Source organism: Canis lupus, chromosome 31 (assembly GCF_003254725.2).
Source record: "Canis lupus dingo isolate Sandy chromosome 31, ASM325472v2, whole genome shotgun sequence".
NCBI classification, from domain to species: domain Eukaryota; kingdom Metazoa; phylum Chordata; class Mammalia; order Carnivora; family Canidae; genus Canis; species Canis lupus.
The window spans coordinates 5,971,269-5,996,831 of record NC_064273.1 but is presented as its reverse complement, the minus strand read 5'-3'; the positions used below and the strand labels follow the sequence as shown (position 1 = coordinate 5,996,831).

The 25,563-nt window shown below is 35.9% G+C and overlaps 1 long non-coding RNA gene across 2 annotated transcripts in view; it reads left to right on the top strand.

The window, feature by feature from the left end:
* The window catches only part of LOC118353053 (uncharacterized), a 51,919-nt gene extending 26,697 nt beyond the window's left edge, over window positions 1-25,222 (top strand). Inside the window, exons 1-3 of one of the 2 annotated variants that reach the window (XR_004811213.2) lie at window positions 8,158-8,312; window positions 21,893-21,973; window positions 25,087-25,222. This is a non-coding gene — a long non-coding RNA (uncharacterized LOC118353053). Of the gene's footprint in view, window positions 1-8,157; window positions 8,313-21,892; window positions 21,974-25,086 lie in introns of those variants that run through there. The other variant, XR_007407687.1, reaches the window with a different exon arrangement.
* The last annotated feature ends 341 nt before the right edge of the window (window positions 25,223-25,563 follow it).

Below are 25,563 nucleotides of genomic sequence, written 5' to 3'. Positions count from 1 at the left end.
AGAAAGAAATCATGTACTGAAAAAATGAAAGAATTCCTGATATCTTAAATTAGATCTACCTGTTTACTTCTGAATTTTTTTAAAAGATTTTATTTATTTAGGGGATCCCTGGGTGGCACAGCAGTTTGGCGCCTGCCTTTGGCCCAGGGCGCGATCCTGGAGACCCGGGATCGAATCCCACGTCTGGCTCCCGGTGCATGGAGCCTGCTTCTCCCTCTGCCTGTGTCTCTGGCTCTGGCTCTCCTTCTCTCTCAAGAATAAATAAATAAAATCTTAAAAAAAAAAGATTTTATTTATTTATGAGAGAGAGAGAAAGCATGAGAGAGATAGAGAAAGAGAGAGCAAGTATGAGTGAGGGGCAGATGGAGAGAGAGAAGCGAGAAGCAGACTCCCAGCTGAGCCCCAATGTGGGGTTGGATCCCAGAACCCTGGGATCATGACCTGGGTTGAAGGCAATTGTTTAATCAACTGAGCCACCCAGGTACCCCACTCCCGAAATTTTTTTTATAGTTCATTAGTTCATTGAAAAAAAAAAAAAAACCTGTATGTGTGTGTGTGTGTGTGTGTGTTTAAGATATCATTAAAAAGTTACCAAAGATCATTATGAACAAATCATCTGGGCAGGCATGCATTTGAATGATCAGAAAGGGAAAGAGTCACAATTTTGCATTTAAGCAGTTTTCAATAATAAATCACTGTGATATTTATAATATCTTGAGTTCTAAATCAGTACTTTAAATAAAGAAATCACACCTTTATGTAAGTACTTGTACCTTTCTTCTGAAAAGTATTGGTCACTACTTTTCTCTTTTATATTTGTAAAAAAGAGATATTTATAGTTTAATTCTATTATGGTTAACCTTAACTTGTTAATAGATTATTCAAGATTTGTAATACTATTTACTAATTAAAAAGCGAGGTTGCCATAGTAACTAGGATATCTTAATACTCTGTAACCTCTGAGATTTAGAGCAGTTTTTCATCTGAATTCTTTTGTAGCTACACTGATTTCACATGCTCTTTTGTACTTTGGACTATAAAAGAAAATACTTTCTTTACTGATTAATCAAATTGGAGTATTTTTAGACAATGTGTAATATAGAGCAAGTGCTTCTGATGTTTGTGAGGTTTTAAAGGTGGAAATAATTTAAAAGTGCTTTCAAAAAGACTGGGAATAGTAGAGAGGTGGTGTTAGAATATTTGTTTAAGTAACTGTGGACTTAGAATTTCAGTTTCAGAAAATGCCTTGAAGTAAAAAGGATCAGTCATTTGATGACTATGTTGTTCTGAGGAATTCTTCTACAGGAGAGATCACATCTTGTTATTGGGAAACTATCTTATTAACTCAAACATGTAAAGAAAAAGAAATCTTGCTTAACTCCTAATAAGGTTTTCTGCAAATAATATATGTGATTTTTTGCACTGAATGAGTGGACTTGGAGTTCTGGAAATTTAGCACACTCTTCAGATGGCTTGTTTTCTTTTAGGTTTTTCAATATGCTGTTGCTTCTGCTTGGAATGGTTTCATCATTTCTGCATATCTCCACCCCTACCTTGTCCCTAATATTTCTTGGTCTACTCTATCTGTTCTTTTAAAAATATTTTATTTATTTATTTGAGAGTGGGAGAGAGAGACAGAGACAGAGAGACAGAGACAGAGAGACAGAGAGAGGGAGAACAAACAGGGAAAGCCACAGGCAGAGGGAGAGGGAGAAGCAGGCATTCTGCTGAGTGGGGAGTCCAATGTGGGCTCCATGCCAGGCCCTGGAGCTGAAGGCAGACGCTTGACTGACTGAGCCACCCAGGCTCCCTATTCTATCTGTTCTTTAGATCATAGCTAAAATGTCATATTCTTTGGAACTATGGGTCTGAGTCACCAAGACTAAGGTTCTTTCTACGTGCTCAGGTAACACCTTTTAAAGATAGTTCCATGCCTAATTGTAATGGTTGGTTCACTTCTTTGTCATCCACTCCCTGAAGTTCCCTTGAGGAAAAGATTAAGGTCCTATTATGTGCTGTGGGCTCAAAGACCCACTTAGTGCCTGGCCTATATATTAATACATAGATACACATTATATTAAGTAGCTGCATTAGTTTTCTAAGGCTGCTATAACAGAATACCACAAACCAGATGGCTTAAAGCAGCAGAAGTGTATAGTCACCAGTTCTGGAATCAAGAAGCCCAAAAACAAGATGTTGGCAGAGTTGATTGCTCTTGCAGGTTCTGGGGGTGAGTTGGTTATATACTTTCGCACTAGCATTTGGCAGTTTCTGGAAATCATTGATATTCCATGGTTTGGAGACATATTACTTCAGTCTCTGCCTTGTCTTGACATGGTGTTCTCCCTTGTGTATGTTTCTGTGTTTCTTCTCTTCTTCTCATAAGGACACTGGTAATACTGGCTTAGGCAGGACCTGCCTTAATTCACCATGATGTTACCTTAACTGGATTGTATCTGCAAAGACCCTAGGTCCAAATAGGGTCACAGTCATAGGTACCAGGAATTAGGACTTTATTATATCTTTTAGGGGACACAATTCAACCTATAACAGTAGCCATAAGCACAGTTACTAAATGGCTAACAAGCTTAGTATTTAGCCACTTCACTCATCAGGGTAACATTCTCAGAACAGCAAGTACTTTATTCCATTATGTCAATGGTCTCAACATCCAGACTTGATAAGCCCTTCAAAGGATTTTGTTTTTTGGTAATAGACCCTTTGATTCATTTACCAAATGTAGGAACTAGTTTGCTGTATAGGCACAGCTTAGACAATTCTAGAAAGGAAAAATTCATATGTAGTGATTTTAGAAAGAATTAGGCCCAAATAACTGCTCTATTCAGAGCTGTTACTTCTTATGTTTAACTCAAAATCTTGCATTTCTAATTTGGGTCATCTTTATTTTATACCCACTGTGAGGCAGGGGGAGAGGAGGCAAGAGGAAGAGTTATTTCTTGGCATTTAGCAATTAGTTGATTAACATGCAAATTTTATTCAGAGTAATATAAAATATGCATCTATTATTTTTGGTTCATCAGATTGGGTTATTTTTAATTTTAATAAGATGCAACAATAATTAAGCGATTTAAAATATATAATTTAATACTGAACTAGTTTCTTAGTAGTGTTGCACATGAGGTTCCAGGGACACGCTCAGCTACAAGGTCCAACAGAAAGACAGCAGGCGAAGATGGAGCCTGGAAAGCAGCCCATGTTGGCGAGGACTAGAGAGGATTGCAGAATTCCAGGGAGGAGACAGCAAAAACCCAAACTGGCACTAGGGAAAAGAGGGATTTTGGCGTGTGTCTGTGCATGTAAGTGTTATGTGCCCGTGTGTATGTTGTATATAGTCTTGGGTTAATGAGTTAATATGTTTTTGGATCCAACAGAAATGAATGTGCACAGCTGGAAATGTGTATGAATGCTAGGGGTCTGTACATTTGGTGCGTAAAAGAATGTTGCTGCTACTAGATATGTCGCCTAGATTCTCTAAGTTACTAGGATTTTACTGTCTTAAATTCTCAGAGGGGTCTTCTTATTTTTATTATTCTGCTAAACCAGCAGGGGGAAGTCACACATTATACTTTTTAGTGGGATTTTGAAACATTTCTTCAGACTTTTTTTTTTAAAGGTCTATCCTCTTGTTAAAAATAAATAAATAATTAAGATAGAGTGCTTATTGTTATGATTCTCATAAGTACACTGGTATCTTCTTAAAGAGCAGTCTTACACTTAAAGTTTCTTGTTTTTTCTAATTAAAAAAATGAAGCACCCCAATATTCCTGGAAAAAATAATTGTATTATTGATGATACTCATAATGCTCTCAATTGCAAATTCCATTTTTTTAAAGATTTTATTTATTTATTCATGAGAGACACAAAGAGAGAGAGAGGCAGAGACACAGGCAGAGGGAGAAGCAGGCTCCATGCAGGGAACCTGATGTGGGACTCAATCCCGGGTCTCCAGGATCGGGCCCTGGGATGAATGCAGCACTAAACCACTGAACCACCAGGACTGCCCTGCAAATTCCATTGTGCCATAAAAAACTTAATTACTAAATTTGCATGACACTTAAAAAGTAAAGGGGAATCTATTAGTCAACTTTTAGTTCCAAAAGTAAATGATTTAACATTTGCTACTGTAGGGACGCCTGGGTGGCTCAGCGGTTGAGCATCTGCCTTCAGCGCCGGGTGTGATCCTGGAATTCTGGGATTAAGTCCCACATTGGACTCCCTGCATGGAGCCTGCTTTTCCCCCAGCCTGTGCCTCTGCCTCTCATTCTCTTTCTCTCTCTGTCTCTCATGAATAAATAAATAACATTTAAAAAATATTTGCTACTGTATTCATCTACTTTTTTGTAGTTTAAAAATAATCTGAGGAAGAAGGGAAACATTTTAAATTTCAAGACATAAACAAGAATAGCTCTTTGTCAACATGAAACAATATAGAGGCTGTATGGCTAGTGTTTCTGAGAAGAGCTGATTGCATCATATTGTCTGCATTCTGTAGGAGAAACACTGTAATGCTTCCATGACTAGTAATGGTATGGTCTAAGTCAATTTATTGTGCAGTTTTGAGTGACATGGAAGTATAACACCATTATTCTTTGTATTTTAGTCCCTGTATTTAGTTAATCATGTTCACTGTTCCATCATCAATTGTCACTCACTCATTATGTAAAATTTGAGAATCTTCATTTACTGTTATTGTATTGTTTTTGTTTACTACAGCTGGTTGCAATAAACTCAAGTGATAATTTCACAGTTACACATAACAGGTCACAAAAATAAACATTCAAAATAGAAACATCTTACTTTGCAGCAAGAATTTAAATATGAGTAAGATGTCTAAAGTTATGAAAATTGGAATGAGTTTATCTCCTTATATGTAAACTCATCTATTTGAAAATATACCATATATATTTTTAAAAATAAATGGTTACGGTAACATTTATCTTTGAAATAATAAATTCTCAATTGTTATCATTCTATATTGTTAATTGCATATGAATGCTTAAATTATTACAGAGAGAGGTAAGAAAATAATGACTATATATTTAACAAATATGAAAAAATACCCAAAAAGGTAATTATGAAATAATATTCAGATCAAGAAATATAACTCAAAATAGTAAAATAGCTCTTACCAGAAGAACAAAACTATACAATTTGTGTATTTCCTATTTTGGAGACTTTTAATTTTTCTACACACACGCATACACACACAAGCTAAAGTGCAGCGGAAAAACTTTGCAATGGAAGGGCAAGCAGAATGAAAAGATGACAAGGTAGCTATACCTACAAATCTGTATCTTATCACTGGGACTTCTTTGAAAGTATTAATGCAATAGCACACCTCGCAACTAGCTCTCAGAAGGATATTCTTTACTGCTATTGAATTAAAATCACAAATGGCTAATAAAATAGGAATGAAATAATTATTTTCTTTCATTGATAGAAATAATACTGAGTTGTGAGGGTTTCTTCTCATTCCTGGTATTAAAATTTTAGCCATTCTATTTTAGAAAGAGTGTATTATTACTAAAGGTTTATGAATTTTAAAACTATGAGAACAAAGCATTATATGTTAAGTCTAGTGCAAACCAGATCTAGATTATTTTCATTTATTAAAAATAATGAAGAAATATCAATAGCCTGTAGAGATTGGCAAAAAGACCTAGAATAAATGGTAATCTTAAGAAACAAATGAGGCGTCTAAATATACTGACAAATCTAGGTCAGAATAATTAGAGGGAATTTAGTTTAGTTAGATTATATTTTCTTTAACAGTAAAGTTTATAACTATCATATCTATTTCCTGATCAGCTCTTCCAAGCATAACTGCCATATAATAGGTACTAAATAAATGTTTTTGAATGAATGGGTTTCCTTTCAATTTATGTAGTACTTTAATTTGGAAAAGTAATAATAGAAAATCACCCGTTTTTAGCTCTGCTGATTGGAGATTAGAATTGGTATTATAGTAAACATGATATAATATGTAGTAGACCCAAATGCATTGATTATATATTACCCAAGATTTATTTAAATTTCCTGCATTTTCTGCTGTTATTTGCAATATCTTTATGTCAACATGCTTCATGATAATTTAGGAGCAGTTACATAGTCTCCTCCCCTAATACTAAAGCTCTTGGCTTTAAAACGTTCACTTGCACTTAATATTATGGAAATTTACATGTTGGGTTTAAGTGGCCCGAAGTTCAAGTATGTAAGATAAAATGGAAATAATGCAACCTACTGCAATCATATTGTGCCAATATTCAGGCAGGGCACAGAGGAAAGACACAACAGGTTTTGAAACCAATCAAATTAATCACAGCCTAAGCTGGGAAATAGAGAGGGAAAGATTGCTGCTCATCAGGTCATGCTGTGCTGATGAAGGAAACAGATCTGGTCATTTGATTACAGGGTTATAGATACAAAATTGTGGAAACCTTTCCCAAGTAACTAACTTCTAGTAATGTGAGAGTATTTCTGCAGCCTGAGAGCATGCGTTGAATCCCTCTTATAACTCATGATACATTTTTAGGTAAGGGCCCTAAATACAGCCAAAACCACTTCAGTCTCAGATCAAGCAACAATTTATGATACACAGAAAACAATACAGGGAAGAGAGCCAAATAGTGTGAAATTGAAAAACAGAGGACTAGAGTAGAAGCTCTTGAGGTATATGAATCAGAGACCTATAAATACAAGGCCTTTGCCTTTTGTTATAGTGTCATGTTGACCTCTTAAAAACGTTTTTTTGGTATTCGATACTCAACTCTACTTCAGGGAGATAATTTAAGTGTCTGGAATGCTGGCTGACGAAACATGTTGGAAGTTGAATAAGGCCAGCATTCTTCTCCTGTCAGCTCCAATATGTTTTCTCCTTGAATTCCGTGGTGCCATTTAAAGAAATCTCTGAATGACACAATGTATTTTTAATACTAAGTATTTACCTATATAATGAAGTGATGGTGGGTAATAGCAGTCTCTAAGAATTTTTAAACCCAGGTGACTTTGAGTAAAATTTCCAACCTAATAATCTCTAACTGTGTGACTTTGGGCACGTTGCTTATTCTTTCTCCTCAGTTTCTTTATTTATATAATAGAGATGTTCGCATAAACTTCATATGGTTGCTATATAGATAATGAAATGATATATGTTAACTGCTTACTGGACCATGTCACAGGTAGAAGACCTTAACTGGCTAACAGCTATTTAGTCCACAGATCTCTTTACTATTTGAATCTTCATCTTTTGGAAGTGGATGATCTCTTCAAACTTAGGTGACATTAAATACATTTTCATGCTTTCTGTCCTTAAAATACGATAGAAAATAAGCTACCACTAGAGAAATATTGGCAATTCACAAACCTTTCAAATAGTCTTCAAAGGCTATTTTGGGGCACCAAATTATATAAGCCAAGACAAGTACTTGTTCTGTATTTTAATGAGTGAAGCTGATATCATAACTTTTTAATGTGCTGCATTTCCATGGCTCCTGTCACTGTGAAAACCAAGTGTTCAAAGAAATACATTTAAAAAAGAAATGGATATGTGAATGCTTTTGGTCCCCCCTCTCCTTAGCCATGACAGACAAAGTGAGTGATGAAAGGAGAGCTCATTATTTTGAAGAAATGACACCTTAAATTAAAATGGCAGTGTTCTCTTCCTTTATTAGAAGTCCCTTTTAGAGTAAGAGCCAAACACCTGTTATGAGTTCAGTTGTGTCCCCTCTAATTTATATGTTGAAATTGTAACTTCCAGTTCCACAGAATATGATCTTATTTAGAAATATCATCATTGCAGATGTAATTAGTTAACATGATCTCATACTAGAGTAGAGTGGGTCTCTAATCTAATATGACTAGTGTCCTTATTAAAAGGGGAAATTTGGACACAGACATGCACAGAGGTAAAAGACTACAGAACCTGATAGCAGAGATTGGGATGATGCTTCTACAAGCCAAGAATGCCAAAAATTTCCAGCAAGCCATAAGAAGCTAGAAGAGGCATATGGAACAGATCATCCCCATAGCCTTCAGAAGGAACCCTACTGACACCTTGATCTTGGACTTCTAGACTCAGAACAATGAGCCGATAAAATTCTATTCTTTAAGTCATACAGTTTGTGGTGCTTTGTTATGGTAGCTCCAGCCAACTAATACAACTCCAGACCATTTATTGAGTTATGAGTTCTGGAGAATTGTGTATAAATCTATTTTCAATTTCTCTCAATTTATGATTGACTATATTACCATTTCTCATACTTAAACACTTCTGGAGTGCACCTGAAGTAAAGGTAAAATGTTTAGAATTATATGGGGCAGAAAAATAAAAAATATTTTTAAATTATAAGAATGAAAAGAAGGGAAAATAAAACTGACCAGAAATATTGACGTATTTTTATTTAGTTCATTCACTGAGAGATACAACTAAATGTAATTATGAAAGGGTCAAAGATGCTATTGTAGATGAATTTGGGGAATTTTAATTAAATACAGTTGGTAAAATATTTTCAAAGTCTTAGATTTATTTATTCTGAAAAATATTAGCTATTGTGATTCAGTTATAATTTGGACATATTGTACAACTTAAATTGCATTCCAGTTAATATATTTTTCTAGGTACACGTTCAATAGATAAAAGGGAAAATATTTCGGAATTTAACTCAATTATATGTGATTTGATTCTATGATAAGATGAAGAACTATATTCTCTCACCTTTGTATCTTTAAATTTGCAAAGCTCTTTCTGAAGTTATATAAATTGATTAGATTAAATAAACATTTCTGCAGGGTAAAATAAAAGTATACATATCATATAAAAGGGTTAGTTAACAGAGATTGGTTTCTAAATTTTATGTCCCCAGACAGCCATGAGGCAGCCAGCAGAAAAATGCATTTTGAAGCCATCGAGTCTTCAATTTTTATCTCTGACATTACGTTGAGATTCGACAGATGGAAGCCCAGCAGCAGACATGCAAAATGGATGCCAAATGAGGCACATATACATAGCAGAGTGGTGCCCTACCCAGGTGGTCATCTTCTCCTTTCCAAACCTTTAACATGGCTGACTCCAAACTTGACTATGCTGTAGCGATATTGACACATTCTTCAGTCATTGGTGAATGTCAGTGGGCTCTTGGCTCTCTGCATTAGGAACTTTAGCACGCTCTCTGCTCTGTACATATGTCCAAGTTGGCAGCCAGTTGGCATGGCTGCTGATGCGTCTCTATCTGTCAGATCTCCTCATCACCTCTGGGACAGAGATAGACGATTTGAGTATGTCAGCAAGAATGTTACCATTGGCTGTGGAAATATGTCCAGGGAAATAAAAATTAGAAATTATCTTTACCATCTAAACCAAAGGTCTACTTATATTTTAGAATACAGGAAAAATCCAATTAAAATAGTAAAAAAAAAAAATCATGATAATTTTAGCCAAGACTTTAAGTAGTCTTGAACAGTTAATGGATAAAATACACCTTGTGCAATTGAGCCTAAGAAAGTTTATATCAAGCTTGTGAAAGACCAGAATAGTTTTCCTAACACAGTATCAGGCAGGGTGTTAAAAAAAACCAACCTTGGTAACCGACATTTTTAATTGATTAAAATTACAATAATAGATTACATGAAACAGAATTTTGCAGATGTCCTAAATGCTCTGGGTAATAAATTTTCAGACATTCTTAGAATGATGTGTCTATTTCTACACTCACATGCACATATGTCTGTGTTTTGCATTTGCCCTACCCATTGCCCAGCTAATAAACAGCACCAAAATCATTTGCTTCAAATTTGTCAGGTAACCTTGAAATAATTGGTTGAACTGGTTCCATTTTAAATTAACTTCTCTATAATCTTTTCATCTCAGTGATGTTATCTTTAATTCATCTATCCATTTATACCAACAAATATTTACTGAATTCACTATCACTTGTCTAACCTTTTAAGCAGTTCCTCTGATTATGTTCTCTAGTTAATTTTATGAAATCAGTATCCACTCATTTATTAATTTGAGACAAAAACTTGAGAATCATCCTTGAATTTTTCCCTCCACTGACCTCTCACATGCAATCTGCTCTTAGTCTTCTTAATTCTATTTCGTACATATCACAGATGAGTCATCCAATTTCCACTGCCAGCAGTAGTATTCTCTGTGTATTCAAATGCTCATGAATAGGACTCTATAATCCGGACTCTGGAAAATATACCTATGTCACCCTGTTTCATGATAGTAAGGATGCATTTTTCACAAAGGGGATAAATATTATAACTTTTAATCATCCTGGGATAGATTAATTATGGAATAGCAATAGAAATAGAGCCTGGAACAAATGTGGGAAGGAGTTTTCCCTCTTGCATCTGAATGGAGGTGGTGAACAATCATGTTTCATTTTTAAATGTGGAAAAGCTGTCAAAAAGTTTTTTTTAAAAGTAAACATCTTATCTTACTGACACCCCTAGATTATGGATGGAAACCTTAACCTTGGCTTTTTGTAGTGATCTTGACAGCATAGAAATAACAGAAGAGAACAGCGTGAATCCTGGACAATATCTCTGCTCTCCTGCAGGTCAAGGGGATTTATTTGAGTTCCAGTTTGATGAGTGTGAGGGGTAAAAAAAACCAAGAAAACAAATAAAGAATACTAAATAATAGTATAATAATCCTTTGGGGATTCTAGGGCACAGCAGATGAAGGAAGGATTGGACTTCATATTTACCTAGACAAGTGCTGGCTGGGGAGCCTGACATCAGTTCAGTGGCTTGAGTCCTACATAGTTGTAGCATAATTTAGTGGTTACAAACATGGGATCTGGTCATAGATTCTGTGGGTTTGAATTTGAATCCTTCTGATCTTTACCAAGTAGTTTAACTTCTTGAGGTCTCAGTTTCCTCATGTAAAATGACAGGTAATGATAATGATAATACCCATCTTGTGATGGTGTGGTGAAGTTTAAACTTCACACAGAAGCTTTTAGAGTAAACATCTTTGCCATGGAGCAAGTGATAAATTGATTGAAAAGATGTGTTATCTATGACCGTAATCTAGATCAAATAACTGAAAATGCATACTGACTTTACTTCCACATTCTATCTGGCCTTCAGGTTGCCCTCTTTGACTCATCCTTCACCAATGGTAACAGAATTGCCAGAATGTGCTCTTTAAAACCAGAATTGATTATGTCATTCCCCAGGTTAGCTTTCTTCAGGCACTCTTCATAGTTTTCAAGGTAGACCAACATTTCTTACCAGAGAGTGTAAGTAGGGTGACTATACAATTTATCATTTAAGCATAGGAGTAAAATATACACTACTAGTATTTACTTTGGGGCAGTAAACATAACTCAGGTTTATTGCAGGTAAACAGACACGTTTGGTTATTAGGAGAAGCCTTTTTTGTGATTTTGTTTCCTACCTCACCGATAGTTCCTGATCTTCTGCTGTAGCCTCCCAGACCCACCAGCAGTCCCTAAGGTATCATGCTTCTCTGTGCCTTTGAATATGTGGCTGTTACAATTCTCATTTTCTTCTCTCCATTCCCTTACAAGATTTATACTTGTCATTTTAAGCCACTGCTGAATTTGGGAAACCTCTTTAGATTCATACATTCTGAGTCATTTGTGTGTCTGTATGTAATATGTGGGTTTATCTTCATCATAATAATATAATAATAATAATAAAAATAGTTGCCAGACACACCAGTACCAGGATAAGTGCTTTGTATGTGTGTTTCTCTAAACAATCTTTTGACAGAGAGAGTGAGAGAAAGATCAGAGAGAGAGGACAAGCAGGGGAAAGAAGCTGAGAGGGGGAAGGAGAAGGGAGAGGGAGAAGCAGACTCCACACTGGGGAGGGAGCCTGACATGGGGCTCCATCCCAGGGCCCTGAGATCATGACCCGAGCTGAAGGCAGAAGTTTAACTGACTAAGCCACCCAAACACCTCTCTTTCTTTCTCTCTCTCTCTCTCTCTCTCTCTCTCTCTTTAATTATCTGTACTTTGTATAGTGCTGGCACATGGTAAGCACATAACACATGTTTGATAGATGAATGGATTACTAAATCTTGACCAATTCAGTGGCTCTGAACAGTAGCCACTTTCTTTCCATTCAAAGGCATCCTTTCTGAGTTCAGACACATTCCTCAAACTTGGGGCTCTGGTTCCCATATCTTGGTTGTCCACCTAACAAGGTTTTGAAGCTAGATTAAAGTACATGCAAAAAAAATGGATGCCTGGGTGGCTCAGCAGTTGAGCATCTGCCTTCAGCTCAGGGTGTGATCCTGAGTCTGGGGATCGAGTCCCACACCAGGCTCCCAGTGGGGAGCCTGCTTCTCCCTCTCCCTATGCCTCTGCCTCTCTCCCTGTGTCTCTCATGAATAAATAAATAAAAATCTTAAAAAAAAGTACATGTAAAAGAATCCAGACAAATCTACACGTACAGCAAGGCACAAAGGCTGTACAGGGGGCTGGTGGATCAGGGAAATAAAACATTTACTATATAATACAAGAGGGATTTATGTAGATTGACTCCATTGTTTTGTCTCAGAATTAACCAGAAATATTCTTTTTCAAAAACTTGCTGAGATCATTAAGGAAATGGCAATTGTGATAAGAATAGGAAGAGGAAGAATGAGAGGTTATTTTGGAACATAAGGTTACTGTGGAGGAGGCCAGGTCTTAATGGGATTTTAAAGCAGGGGACTTTGGCTAGCTAGATGACAGTATGGCAAGACTGACAGTATGGTGGCACTGGGGGCCTGGTAATTTAAGGAAAGGAGTGTTAGGTTATGAAAGAGGCAGTGGCACAGAAAGGTGTTTAGTAAGGAGTGTCATACATAACCCTCACTGTTCAATCTTGCTTCAGACTAGTCCTTACCTCCTGTGAAAACTCAGGGGCAAAGCGAATCTGCCATTTGACTCCTACTCCTGTCAACTTCAGGGTGACTGCTGCAGACACAGATGGGATGTCTCACTACAGAAAGAAAATGGTGCAAGGTACTTTATGACACAAGTAGCTGTGCCTGCGCACAGTCTGGAAGAGCCAGTACAAATCAGTCACCTTTAATGTTTTGGGTTTAAAAATGTTGAAATCTTCCTTTCCTTTCTCAATATAGTAGAGGAATCCTCCCAGTTTTGATGTCTACTTCAGGTTTATCTATATTTACCTGTATGTAGAGAAAGACATGCAAAAATCAATGGGATGCAGTCCAATAGTGAGAGCATCACAATTTAGATGGCTCAGAGGTGGCTTCAATAAATGAATGGTCAGGGTCCTGAAACCTGGATTTGATTCTTGACTCTGCCATTAATGAATAAATCTCTTGGCCTTCTTAGGTTTCTAGTTCCTTATGTCTTAAGGACACCATGAAAGATAACCCCAAAGGTACTTTGCAATTTTTAAAAGAATTGTTTTGGAATGCCTGGGTGGCTCAGTGGTTGAGGGCCTGCCTTCAGCCCAGGGCCTGATCCTGGAGTCCCGGGATTGAGTCCCATGTCGGGCTCCCTGCATGGAGCCTGCTTCTCCCTCTGCCTGTGTCTCTGCTTCTCTCTCTCTCTCTCTTTGTGTCTCTCATGAATAAATAAATAAAATCTTAAAAAAATAAAAAGAATTGTTTTATTCTTAACAAAGTTAGAAATGCTGAAAGAACATGGAATTTTGGTGTCAGACAAATCTGAGTTAAATCCTTGAACCACAACTAGATGACCTTGGGAAAGTTTTGTATCCTCTCCATGGCTAATTTTTCATCCGGAAAATGGGAGTATTATTGCTGACCTCATGACCATTAAATGAGATTCAATGTGGAGCTGAGAGCGTATCGCCTGGTGCATAGGAGGTATTGATGAATGGAGGTCGTTATCAGAGAACTTTTATAGGCAGAGGGAAGTCTCATTTCTTACGAGAGGTGTACCAAATGGGACACTCAACTTACTGGTTTGCATTCCTCACCCGTGAAGGTGTCCATGAATTGAAATTAGCACTGTGTGTGAGCCTCATGGGATTCAAGTGTTGCTAAGGCAACCACTAATTTCCAAATCAGGGTAAATAGTTTCACAGAATGTACAGTTTCCTTTAACAAATTGGCTTCCAGTGAAGGGCACACCTTTTCTTCCCCTGCTGCTCTGTATCCAAGTTAGGGCTGGAGCACCTGCAGCTCTATGTGCCAGGGGCTGCTTTCATCTTCTGCCAATGACACTTGGAAGGGGAACAGCCAGTAACAGAGATCCCTGAGGTCTGTCAGCTTTACCCAGTCTTTACCTTTTGTACTTTGTCAAGTTATAGTCACATTTCTTGACTCACACAGTAGGGCACTGAAACAGCTCGTTGGCACATTCATGTAATAGACTTCTAAGCAAAGATGCCATGCGGTTTGCAGCCATCTCGGTGTGCCTTCTCTTCCCCACTCTGCAACCATCCTCATTTCCCCTACTCACTCGTATGAATTCCTGCCAAGAATGAACCTATTATTAAGCCGGCATTGCCTCTCCTGCTACATTCTTGTGTTAAATTAGTCCTCTTCATTGTTGCAAATAATAGGCAACCACTTATATATCAATGAAAATTCGCTGCACTGCTGTGGGATTATTTCAGTCCTCGATAAACGACACATTCCTGCCATTGTTTATGGGGAGTGATTTTAAGTCTCTATTGCTTCATTTTAAATTTTTTCTTTTGGGTGGGGTGGCCAATTTTCCCCAAGCACTTGGCATATTTTCTCCTTTAACCCCTTGGAATAATGGGTACTGTAGCACTGACATCTTTTTTTTTGAAATAATTCATAGTCTTGGCTTCTGCTTTTGAATATGCCAGTAGCAAAGCATGAATACAATAATAAAAATTCATGGAAGTATGTTAATTGCCTTCCTTAAGAATATGAGAGGAAATTCATGATTATTTCATTTTTTTCTGGTCAAGTCTTAAATTCAGAAAAAGCCTCACCTGTTTTTTTCCACGGCTTTATGAGGAAAAGACTTGACACTTTCACTGAAGTTGTCTTCATGCATATCTCTCATGCATACTGTCTCCTTGAGAACTTGAAACACCTCCAGAAAGTAGCTATTATTATGTCCATTTCACCAATATGGAAACTGATTGGAATTTTAAAGAATCTTACATTAAAAAAAATATTCAATTTGGAAAGCCATGTATCAAAATTACTGATACAACCACAAAGCAAAACATTTCTCTCCGTGGTAGGAAAAGCAGAAATAAGAAAAAAAGTATATTGTACAGAAAAGAAAAAAAAAACTGTTTATATTTAGTCTAAAGAATGATGATAAAATGGACACACACCATTCTCTTAAGAGAAAGCACCTACCATCCTGAGGTGCCTGTCCTGGGCTTATTGGCCCTTAGATCTATGCTCTGTGTCACTAGAGGGAAGCACTTTCAGGTTGCATTATGCCGGTTCCCTTCCACCTGTGGTAGATCATTGTGAACCATGGCAGATGGTAGGAGGACAGGAGGAAGGAAGAATCCAGGGCATTTTCTGCCCCTGGCCTTTCCTTACACATACACCTGGGGTGAATATACAGCCACTCTGACATAGGCCGTTGTGGTTCCTGTCTGGGCTCTGGTAATACCATCTCCTCTTTGTTTCTCTGGCTTAGACATGATAGTGGATTCTTGCTTTCCCTAGTTTCTGGTTTACCTCACTCTCTATTTGGTTTCTCAGCTCTTCCATCATCTAGGTCAGTAATTTCTTATTAAATTTCCTATAATAAATATTCTTGAAATGGTTTTATTTTTTAATATTTATTAAATATTAAAAATATTTATTAAATAAAAATATTAAATAAAAAATATTAAATTTATTTAATATCCTGACTAATGGACCTTAAAAGCCCTGTGTGCTCCTCTTTGATCACACCTCTTACCCAGTGGTTACCCAGAAGTAACCACTATTCTGATTTTTAATTTTAGCATTCTCTCGATTTTCATTCTAGGTTTTATAACTATGTATCCTTAAGCACTATATACTTTTCTACTTTTTTGGTTTTTCTCTCTATATAAATGGAATCACACAGTATGTTCTCTTGTATGACTTGCTTTTTTCCTTCAACAATATGTTTTTGAGACCCATGTGTATTACATATGTATGAGTTCATTAATTTCCTCTGTAGCATAGTATTCTATGATATTAAATAGCACAATTTATGCATTCTACTGTTGAAAGACATTTGTCTTTTTCCAGTTTGCACTCTTATGGACATGTTACTTTGAGCATTTTGCTGTGTGTCTCCTGGTGACTACGTGTGAGAATTTTTCCAGTACAGACAGCCTTTGGGGCTATAGACCACATAAATGTTCAGAATTACGTGATAATACCAAACTATTTCCCAAAGCGATTGCACCAATTTACAAATCTACCAGCAGTGAACAAGTATCCCAGTTATTCCAAGTCCTAGCTAGCTCTCAGTTTTCTTGAGTATCAAAGATTCAAATGAAGACAAATTCTATGTAACATATCTAAATAAGCTATTTTCTTTCTTTTTTTAAAAAAAAGATTTTATTTATTTATTCATGAAAGATACACGGAGAGAGGCAGAGACACAGGCAGAGGGAGAAGCAGGCTCCCTGCAAGGAGCCCCACGTGGGACTTGGTCCCGGGACTGGGATCACGCCCCGAGCCAAAGGCAGACAGACGCTCAACCACTGAGCCACCCAGGAGTCCCTAAATAAGCTATTTTCTATACTTTCTTACAGTGGGATATTCCTGTGTTAATACTTTTTGCCAGTCATGAAAGTAAATGTAAGCATTTCCATAGTGTCTATGTATAAAACTCTTGTTGATTTGTAGATTAGAAGACTCTCATAGGTCATTACAATCAACTTTTCATCTTATGGAGGTTAGGTGATTTGTTAAAGGGCGCTTTTTAGAGGAAAAGAAGATGTAAATTTGTAACTCTCTGTATCTCATATTTCACTGAGGCCCCAAGAGGAAGAGATACAAGGGGCAAAGCATTCCAAACAGGTTCTAGACCACTTACTCATCATTTGCTGAGGAGAGACTCCAAATAGGTTTTGTAACTTTTAGCCCAACATTAATTTAAGGGAACAAAGTATTGAATTTGGAGAGATAAAGAAAAATAGTCCTTTGGAGAAATGTGTTGCATTCTGATAGTATTCACACCACCCTCAGGAGAAAGGAATAAAGTGCTTTTGCCACCTTGTGCTGAATCTGAGGAGCTTCAGCTGAATGCCTTGGAGAGCTCTACCTGGGTTACCTGCCTTTTTAGGCACAATGGATGACACCAGCTCCATTCCTGAAAATCATAAAGGCAAAGGTTGTGGCTGGGTAGCTGCTCTGATCAGAGTGAAGGGATATGCTGCATTGGAAGTCAACCGCACTCCAAATGTTTGTCAAGTCAGTAATCTATGGACTGAAAGTGGGCTTGAGAGAGAACTTTGTGCTAGAAGGTTTAACTTAAAGGACTGAGAAGGGTGGATTGCCAGAGGTTGAGGAGGGAGATGGAAGCAATACCATAGAGAGTCATTGCTGTGTCAGGTGAACATTTGGTGTGTGTGCATAAGGAATGGAATAGTGTTTTCCAAAGCATCTACAAAAGAAGTCCACAAAGGAAAGATTCATCTTTGAACATACACCAAGACTAGAGAGCACCAACTCCAGATCTTTTACATACCAGTGAATGAGTAAAGTAAGACCTGTCTTGCTCTGTCTTGTCTCTGCTCCTTCCCCTTCCCAGTTTCTAGAGGAGCTAAGGGATGGATGGTGGGAAGAGAAAGAAGAGCACAAAATGGGGAAATAGAAGAAAAGTCAATTGCGTGTACTGTGGGGTTCAGCATGAAGAATGCTGGTGCTGAGTCAGAGCACAGCTTCAAAATTAAATGAATTTCTGAGTTTAGCTATTACAGGTACTAGATAACTTAATTACTTGAATGAAAATGTTTTGTGAATAAGAATGACAGAACCTTTGAAAGTGATGAGAAAAATCATAGGGGAAAAATGGCAGTTTGAGTATAAATAGATACCTCTTTTCTATCTGAAATTCCCCCCAAAACTTTAGTGTATATATATTTATAATAAATATATAATAAAATATAAGCAAATAAATACAAATATGTATGTGTATATTTATACAGTTTTTAAGGCATAAACCCACTGGGACAAAGGGAGTTAGAGTGGAAGCAATAGCAGATCCAACAGTAAAAGTTTTTGAGGCTGGAAACCAGCAGGACAAGTGGTAACCAACAAGGCGGAGCCAAGAAAGCTGAGTAACGCAGTGGGAGGACTGACGATCAATTTGATTTAATTAAAGAAGTACTAAAAGGCTCAGAAGTTTGATTAACACTAGTGACACACAGAAGTGTAGGTGAGGTTGGATGGAGTAGAATTGTTTGATGTCTGTTTAAAAACCATTAGAATTTCTAGATTCCCTCCAGATTGTTCCATGCCCTTCCTCTGTTCTTCCATAGCCCTTGTATATTATTCTGTATTTCCAAAGAATGTACTTATATTGTCCTTTGTGACTTTTCACTTTTATGTAGTATGTTTTGACTTTTAGCCATTTACTTCCCCATACATTTTTCTATCCTTGACAGTTTTACTGTCATTTTGGATGATTAATATATCATGTTTAGATTATGACTATGTAAATGCTATTTACTGATAAGCCATATAGGTTACTTAATTATTTCTCTTGAAAACATTGTCGTTTTCCATGACGTTAATAAATGACTTTCCTTTTAACATTTTTATTACTTTTACATACATCGCAATATCCAGAGGAATAAAATAATGAGTCATAGAAGATGTTCAGTTGGATAAGAACATCCATATTCACAGGACCAAAGCTTTTAGGAAAATCTGAGTTTGAGGTAGGGCAAGAGAGTCCAGAATTAAAACCACTAGGCAAATCATACTGACTGGGGAGGTTGGATGTCATTTAAGTTCAATTAATCTAATATAGTATATTCTTAGCACTTTGTTAGGCACCTAGAACACAAACATACTCATTTTCAATATGGTCCATGCCTCCTCATCTGTCATATTAAAGTGCTGACAGAAAGACAAATAACCACATGTTATATCACAATGTATCTGAATAATGGTGTGGCAGTTGAAGTGATGATAAATCCCAAAAAGCTTTTCAGGTTCATGAGGCTTGCTGACTCTCATGAGACAGGTAGGAATTCAGTAGACGGAGTTAGAGGGGAGTGAAGTTTCAGACAAAGAGTAAATATTTAATGAGTCATTTGGTATAATATTTTAGAGAAAAATTTTTCAGTGTTGTTGAAGATTAATTTGGAGGGAATTAGATCAGTTTGGAGCTACTGAAATAGTCTAGGCAGAAGTCATGAGGGCTTAAAGTAATACTGTGTTCAGAAAACAAGGAAGGAACTGATTTGAAAGCTAGTATAACATTTGAATTAATAGGATTGTGTTATTACCTGGATTTTGGGGGATGTAGTTGATTCTTGGGTATCACAGACCCTATGTTTGGAGTTACTTGATGGATAAACATGGCATTCACTGAGATACGCACATAGGAAGCAAATGGATTTGGTTGGGAGATAATGACTTTTTGCCCTATTGAGTGTATATTGTTTGTGGAAGATATGTAGAAGAGAATGATGAGATAGGATGGCATTTTGAGGTGTCAATGATATTTTAATTCCTTTTCTTGGAACCTGTTGGTCTTTCTCTAGCCCAGGGAGTTTAGAGTATTCCTTCTACACTACCACAAGACAAGAGATGATTACTATAAAGCAGATCAAGAGTTAATTCTTAGGTTTGATTTTCATAAGCTTAAGCTTTACCATAAATAAAAGACTTCCAAATTCATCATGAAGAAAAAAGATGAATATATTTCTTTTCTGCAAATCTCCTTTCCTTCCTAGAAAAATATCATGGCTCCAGAAAGGGACCTCTCTTATTCAACTCCAGAATATGGAGATTTGGCAAATTATAGAGTTCATTCACAACATGCAAGAACAAGGGCAGGAAAAAATCTTCTCCTGGTATACCTAAGCAGATTGGCTAGAGAGGGCTTCACAGACTTTCCCACAGCCCTGAGAGTACTTTCCATGGGCCCTAGAATGGCTTATACATCATTGCTGGAAATGGGCTGAATTTAGTGAGTTTGGGGGGGGAGGGCGGAGGAGGTTGCAACACTGATTTTTTGTGGATTAATGAACAAAGTACAAACTGAGAATATGGACATCTCAGCAAATGATAGATGAGTATGTAAACAGATTGTCGTCAAACCCTACTGTGTCCCCAGAATTTAAAAGAATTCTAGAGAGAAAGCAGATTGCTCCTTCAACTGACTGAAATTAAGTTTCCATTTTCAGGTGAAATGGGCTCTTAAAATACAAGTCAATTATTGAAAAATGAAGAAAATCCATTTATTTAGCATGTAGTTTTGTAGACTGGGATTTATACCTTTTATATACAGTAGGCAATTGGATATGTTTTCCTGGGATACGATTGATAAACCTCTTCTGGAGGTATTGACTTGTAAGTCATCAATATATCTGTAATGGTTGAAAGCCAATCAATAATCAGATTACCTTGGTAACACGCAGAGCAGGAGGAAAACAGGTTAAGGGCAAAACTGTCTGAAGTACACCCAGATTAAAACAGGTGGAAGAGGCTGGCCTTTAAGGAACACTGAAGAAACATTTTTAGAGTGGCCTTTTGAAGGAGTAGCCTATGTCTGACGGCCTAACATTGCTGGCTGTGAATTTCAATTCAAAGATTTATCATCTAACATGTCTAGGTTTCATGAGAAATATTATATATGGCTTTCTTGCCTTTCATCATTCACATAATTAAGCTAAATGACTCCTGCAATTTCTTTGTTTTATATTAATTTTGACTTCGGCCAGAAAAGGGAATGTGAGTGTTGATATAAACATATCAGTGAGCTTTTATTAAAACGAACAAACAACAATGCTTATCCCACCCCTCAAAAAAAAAAAAAACCTGAACAAACAGACACAAAGAAATTGCCTTCAAATATCGCATGTCAAATTATGGGCAAACCACGATCCATTATACATAGGTATATTACAGAGTATTCTGAAAAGTTAGAGCTTAGTGTCTTGGTAATTCTTGAATCTTCATTAGAGTTTCAATTGTTTTCAAGTAACCTGTAGTAATAAATTTCCTCTGGTATCCATGCAGGTACTTTTGAGTACTTTAGAGATATAGACTCTTATTTAGGATGAAACTGAAGAGGCTGCCAACACTTCATGTGTCAGCCTTGGTGGAAACTGATGTTCATGTGTTTCTGTCAGTTGTCACCTGGGATGGATTTCAGTTGCCATTGTGAATATAAAAAGCTCACTATCCCATTACAAATTCCCATGAGTTGTTTAGTCCTGTCTTTCTTTTTCTAAAGGTTAAACTCTTATCTTTCTGCTAAAAAGTTAGATAATTAACATTCTCCCTTACAATGCTTCTATAACATCTGCAGATTATGCACCATTAATCAAGTTCCTCTGCAGGCATGATTGACTTTCCCAAAGAAACTTAGGGAATAAATCCTTTCTCTTTAGTAATAACTTTGTTGTTATTATGGTTTAAAAATTCCCTTTCTGAGAAACTCAATTTGGAGTAACAGTCTCTTGCTACTTAAAATAGGTATTATAAAACCATATAACAGAAATAAGAGTAAATGATGTATTTTAGAATCTTTAAGAGTGCTGACATCCATGCATTAAGAACTTTAAAATCTGTGATTTCCAAAGTATTGCATATTTATAAAATCATTTGTATTGACATTTAAATTCTCCATTTTCAAACGACAGAAGCAAATATTAAGCATATATACTTTATTAGCATTTTATTTTTTTATTATTTTTTAAAGATAGATTTATTTATTAATTTATTTGTTTGTTTGTTTGTTTATAGGCAGAAACACAAGCAGGCTCCATGCAGGAAGCCCGACGTAGACTCAGTCCTGGGTCTCCAGGATCACACCCCGGGCTGCAGGTGCCAATAAATCTCTGCACCACCGGGGTTGCCCTTTATCAGTATTTTAACTTGAATTTAGATTTCATTTGTATGGAAAAGATATATTAAAGAAATCAGATTTTTAACATTTTAGAATTTCTGTGCCTGAATTATTTGTCAAGAGCACCTGCACATGCCAAGTGCTGGACGTTTATAGAATATATGTCCTAGAAACGATTTGTTCATGGAAAAAATCTGTTTTATATCTGTGATGTTTCCTTGACATTTTGTTTCTGCTATAGGTTTCTTATAATACTTCCTTGATCTGTCTGAGTAGATAGATTGTGAGAATTTTTTGGAAGCTTTAGAGATCTTTTAAACATAGAAATAAAACTTCTTTTCCATCATGAGATTTTGTTTTCCATTCTCTCCCTCATGTTTCCTTCTTTCTTTTTACTTCTCCTAAGTAAGCAATAGAGAAAAACCAACGTTTTTGAAGAAAATAGCATAAGAATTTGTTGTTGGATAACAGAAAGCACACATAAACTGAGTCAATAAAACTAAATGTTAGTGTATTCTGTCAAAAATATTAATGAAATATCTTGACCTAAATGGCTCTTCCTCTAAACTTTAAATATAATACAAATTTTCACAGAAAAAGATTGACAACCTTGACACAGAGACATATATATGTTTTTTTAATCTCAGAAGTAGTCAGCTAATTTTTTAGGCAGCAATCCAGAATTTTGGGAGAGAGAGGTTATAATTAAAAAAAAGAAAACAAGGAGATGCCTATAAATTATGATTAGGTATACAGATATTTATCTCCTAAAAATTAAGAATTAACCTGATCTTTGGTATTAGACTAAGTTCTCTAAAAGGTAATAGGTAGAATATTTAGCCATCAAGTAACTTGGTTCTATAAAAAAATGCTTGTGAAAATCATGACATTTAGTGTTCACTCCAAGTTCAATCTTTAATCATACTGAATCATTTGCAATTACCTATATTTTTAAAAATCTTCATGAATTAGCTTAATTGACCTCTACTTCTCTTCCTGGTGAACTTCTACTCATCCTTAAATAGCCAAGGAAAGTGTTTTCTCTGTGAATGTTTTGTAACCCTCTTATACTGAAATAACCCTTTTTCTTGCTACTGTCATTATTTGGAGCAGAGCTTAATTAATCATATTGCATTTGCATCTTAACTTTTTGTTTGTGTGTTTTGTTTCTGCATATTAAATGAGATCTCAGCAAGGGCAAGGGCCATATTTCAGCCATCATATTCCCAGCAATGAGCTCAGAGCTCATTTTAAACTGTCACAAGCAGTCATAGTTTAAAAATATATAAGTACAGGAATTTATATTCATAGTCGGTAGAAACAAGAAGGGTCACAGTCAGTATCTTGAGCTTAAGAAATTCTTATTTCTATTTCAGCTATAGACAGCCTCCATGATTTATTATTATTTCTTAATGGAAGAATAAAGAAATAATTGAAAAAGAATAAGAACAGAGATTTAAGTTGCAGACTGATGAAACTGTACAATTCAAACATTATGAGAAAAAAACCTATGATATAAATATTTTTTAAAATTTTCACTTAAATAAACGATTATTTAGGAAAAAATGTGAGGAAAAGAACAAATTAAGCACTTAGAAAAGGAGAATATATTTCTAGCTTTACCTTACTTGACCTCTAACCAATAAACAAACACAGCGATGTTTAGTTGAGGATATCAAGTACCAATTGTACCAGAACAAATGATTGAGTACTCTTAAAGGGTGTTATACTAAGTTCAGCAGACGTAGACACAAATAACTCTACTAGCATATTTTCTTACACATTTGAATATTAAGCATGTGTTCTTTTATTTTTAAGTGTACCAAGAGCAAACTTGACCAAGGGGATGAAAAGAATTTGTTCTTTTAATTAAACTTCTAGTGTAAGCACACACAACTTAGTTCTAATCCTCTTTCTCTCTCGACCCCATCTCTTTGTCTCTCTCTCTGTATATATTCTGTTTGTACAAGGATATTTATTTTTTGGTATATTTTTTTTCACTACTGTATCCCCAATCATTAGAACAGTTGACACATAGTAGGAACTCAATAAATACTTGTGGGTGGATATATATTTCTTTATTACCAAGGTAGGTTGCCCATAGAAGCAGAAGACATGGTCCTTGTTTGGTAGCTGGTGGTAATACCTAGATGACTAGAAAACCTGTAATACATATACTCTCATCAGTTTCTCTAAACAGCCTTTCTGCTAAAATTAGAAATATCTTCATTTTGTTCTTTGTCTTAATAAAGATAAACTAATTATTAGGCCTTGTGAGTAAGGCAGTGTTGGTCTCTATCCTCAAAGTCCAGAAGCCAAATTGTTATGAACATTAGCCTATTTCTTTTAATAAGTCAATTTGAACATTGATTCAAACTGTAATATGATAAAAAATATTTTCTAGAAGATGTAACTATAAATATTGTCAATATATATTGTCAGATATCAAGTGTTTACTGAGTTGTCTACAGACCTTCCACAGCAAAGAGAATGTCTCTTTAAGAATAATGTATAAAACGTATGGGTATTTAATAATTTTAACATTTTAGAATTGAAATTTTAGAGCTTAGAAAAATCATTGTTTCCAAGATCTTACATTTTAAAGTAATAGAATGAGATGTAGAACATTTAGGTGACTGAACTGTGACACAGAGGTCAATGATGAGCCGTCAGAGGAGACTTCATGACTCCTGACAACTCCATTTAATGTTGGTTTCAGTACACTCCTATTGTTCAGCATACTCCATAATTTAATGAAATCCATATATATCCAAATGTAATAACTTAATCATTATTATAAGGTAGACTGAAAAGTCTTAATGTAAAGCAAATCAGAGCAGGCAGCCATGTTTATATTAATTGAGGGAAAACCACAGCCTCGGTATAATACGTATATCGTGGGGAGCTCCATCATATGGAAATTTTGAGAACTTCAATTTAGAAGGACCCATATTTCACAAACTATTGACATTATGATAGGTCATGATCTTCCTTGAGTTGCCCCAATTTCTCTAGCTCTTCGATTGGATTTTTGTTTGTTAATTTTTAAAAAAATGTAATGGAATTTGTTTTTGTTTCTGTTTCTGAACAGAGAATTCTTCAGAATCTGTTTCTGAAAGCTATTTTGTGCCACCTTCAACTGACTGGAAGACTATGTTTGGGAGAATGATGTGAAATGTTATCTTTGGATGTTGGAGATAATTCTTTAAAGCACTGTAGTATTTGGAAAATGGTATTTGAATCAATAAATAATTAAATTAATGATGATCTTTTGGGGAAAGTATTTCAAACTGAATCATTGAGTTAGTCTTTCAACATTTCAAAATACTAACCAGAAAGGCAGACAATGGAACATTTACAAATTAATATCTTGGTCAGGTGGAGAAGTTAAAAAAATCCTTTAATAGAACTGAAAGTGTAGCTATTGATTTCTTAGGAGATAGGATTGCTAAAGGCTGAATTGCTTCTATGATTAAATCACAAGCTTCAGCTCTGGCATCAGTGTTTCCTTCAGTCAAAATCACAGAGGATATCTGCAGATCCCTAGAGCTGTTTCTCTGAGTAAACT